A 3,085-nucleotide genomic window follows, 5' to 3' on the forward strand; every position below is an offset into this window, starting at 1 on the left:
GTAGGCACTACTCCAATAGCAGCGATGAGGTCGATGGGAGCCCGCGCTTCCTGCAGCCACAAGGGTCTCTCAGTACACACAGTCCGTCACAGCAGGCGCAGCAGTTCTATTCTATTCAGAGTGATCTGGTCGAAAAAAATAACCTTTTTGAACACTCTAGCAATGCTTTAAAAAAAAATGTAATCACTGTATTAAGAACATTACTTACAAGAGGTGAGATTTACAAAGACTGTACACAATTCTGAGAAGTTCCACAAAAGCAAAGGCCCTTACACCTGAAAATGGACATTACCAGAGATGAAAGGATTTAAAAAATGAAAGCATTCCAACACCCTCAAAAGTCCATGCAAAGGATGGGAAAGTTAAAACCTCTCCCCTTCCAGTAACATCTGATAGCGACTTTGACACTTCACAAATAGGTGGTGTCCCACCTCATTGAGAACACCCCTCACACAGCTGCATGAGCCAGTCAGGAGAAATGGTATCCCTGTATGGCAGGCACGCGGTGCAACGCTGATTGGGAACAAAGGGCTTTAGACTCCACTCCCTCCCCCCCTCCGCCTCGTGTGTGTCTGCCTGGGCTGAGACAGCTTAGCACACACGCAGCTGCAACCAAGTACTTCACATGTCTTTCAAAGACCATTCGCTTGTTACGAAGCTTTTTATTGTGTTTTCACCCCTTCTTAGAGCCCCTGCATCGCCACTCTCTGCCTAAAGTTGGAAAATTAGAACCCCCACCCCACCCCAAATGGGCCTCAGTCTAGTTGCGCCTCTGCTGTCTGGCTTATTGACTTTAACAAACATTAATCCACTATGCAGATGTTCAAGTGCGCTATACAAATACGGATTTACATGTTTTAAACATTTTACCAGTACCTAACCCTCGGTGCACAGTGTAGTCATGGTATCCCGCTGTATATATCGGTGAAAAAACAACAGCTTGCAAAATGCAACCCCACGTTTCACACACACTAACTTTGGTCAGGCCCAGTAGATAAAAACTTGAAAACATGAACGCCGTTTAAATACAAGAGTGCTTAAGCATGTTACTTTTGAATATTCCTGTATAACACTCACTTTTTTACAGTTTTTCTTCAGGCCATACACCACCCTCTCTTGCCAGATATCGGCTGTATACATTCAAACACCAACTTTCCGGTTTGATTGTTTTGTCCATGTTGTGGCTATGCGGGCAGTATCTGCTCCATTACTTCCTTTGAGGAAGAAGGAATTCAGTCTGGGAACTTCACTTCAGATTCGAGGATGAGGTCACCCCGCTGATCTGCGGCTTTGGGTGGCAGGAGGCCTTCGCCTGGGATTGTTTCAATTATGTCATCCTTGAAGACGGTCGGATGGTTCTGCTGTCCAGGGTCGGGGCATTAACGGTACACCCACAGAACGCCTCTCTCAGGGTGATTTTTGCTGGGTGGATAATGTGCGAGCCTTCCCTCTGAAGACTAGATGGGGTTTATATTTTGAGAACAAAGACTAGATCGGAGAGGATGCTTGTGGGCGTTTCATCTCCTTCATTAGGGAAGGTAATCTTCGTGCCCTTTCTTGATTTTTAAGGTTACGATCTCGTCCTTCGAAGTGGGCAGTTCTGCCGTCTGGATTAAAGTGCTTATCAGAAAATCTTCATTTTACTGCTGCAGCCGGCGTAGATTTAATCAGGATACCTTTAAGCGCATGCACTACTAGAGGGTCTTGATTTTGGCTGGCGTGATTTACGTCCTTGCCCGCAGAAAACCCGTTACTGAATACACCGACCCCCATCCCAAAGCTGGCAAATGGGTCATCAACTTCCATGTGTTTGTTATGCTCCGTGCACTGTAGAACGCATCAAAAGAATTGCGGCCTCTGAAGAACTCTTAAAACATGAGGATCGCAGTGTAACTGAATGACGGGTCCACCGAGCCAGCCACCCACGCCCTTCATAATTATCTTCACTGTACTTGTCGAAGAACTCTCGTTTTTTGGGGTCACTAACCACTTCTGAAGCCTCTGCAATCACCATTAAGCTGTCCTCAGAGGCTGGCTCCTTATTTTTGTCAGGGTGGTGGCGCAGCGTGCCTGCTTGCAACACGCTTTTTTGACGTCCTCTTCTGAGGCCCCACGGTGGGCCAGGCCTAGACTTTTGAAGTAATTAATCTTTTTACCCATAGTTGCTAAAAAAAATAAATCGCACCTCTGTCACAATTTCACACAATCAAGTACAGATTCGTTTAATGCGAGCATCCAACCTCACACTTTCAAATACGAGCATCGCTGAAGCAGGCAAAGCTGCTTAATTTACCTGAATGCGAGCCCCGCGACGGCCACGGACTTCTGCTTGCATAGGCTGAGTGACGTTTCACCCCCCCCAGCCAATCATTGGCTAGAGCCCAGTGATGGACTGCTAGCCAATCAGATGCCTCCATAGACTATCTGCACTCTTCGAATTGGCTGTGAGCCCCAAAGTGCCCACAGCCTGTTGTATTAACGTGATTTAATGTCTACATGTCCGTCTGACATAATAGACAATAAATCTTCTAGCCCATCAATAAAAACAACATGGTTCGGGCGTCGGGCGATATGATTCCCCTACCCCTGACATCAACCACCACCACTGCCATCACACCAGACCACTGCAGAGGCAGCGCAGAATAAGACAGCGTGTCAATCGCAGATGCATCAGCCTCACAGATCTAACGCCAGAGGATGTCATTGCCCACTACAGGCTCAAAAGGACAGCCATCCTCCGCATCCTGACACCGATAGCCCAAAGGCTGACGGCACCAACACAGCGGATGACGAACATCCCTCCGCAAACAAAGCTGCTGGCGGTGCTACACCTGTTGGCTTCTGGTAGATTCCAACTAACAACTGCCAGAGTCAGAGGAGTCTCACAGCCATCCCTATCAAAGTTCCTCCCAACTGTGTTGGATGGCATCAACAGCCTGATATCACAACACCTTCACTTCCCCAATACTCCGCAGGAACAGTTGGCGATCAAGCAAGGTTTCTACGCCATAGCTGGCTTCCCGCATGTGTTGGGGGCAATTGACTGCACACATGTCCTACTTGTGCCTCCTGCTGACACTGCACA

The 3,085-nt window shown here is 47.7% G+C and overlaps 1 pseudogene; it reads right to left on the reverse strand.

The window, feature by feature from the left end:
- Nucleotides 1-1,184: 1,184 nt before the first annotated feature.
- On the reverse strand, nt 1,185-2,160 carry LOC144761583 (dnaJ homolog subfamily B member 1 pseudogene; annotated as a pseudogene).
- Between the last annotated feature and the right edge of the window lie 925 nt (nt 2,161-3,085).

Source organism: Lissotriton helveticus, chromosome 6, assembly GCF_964261635.1.
Source record: "Lissotriton helveticus chromosome 6, aLisHel1.1, whole genome shotgun sequence".
In the NCBI taxonomy this organism is placed as follows: domain Eukaryota; kingdom Metazoa; phylum Chordata; class Amphibia; order Caudata; family Salamandridae; genus Lissotriton; species Lissotriton helveticus.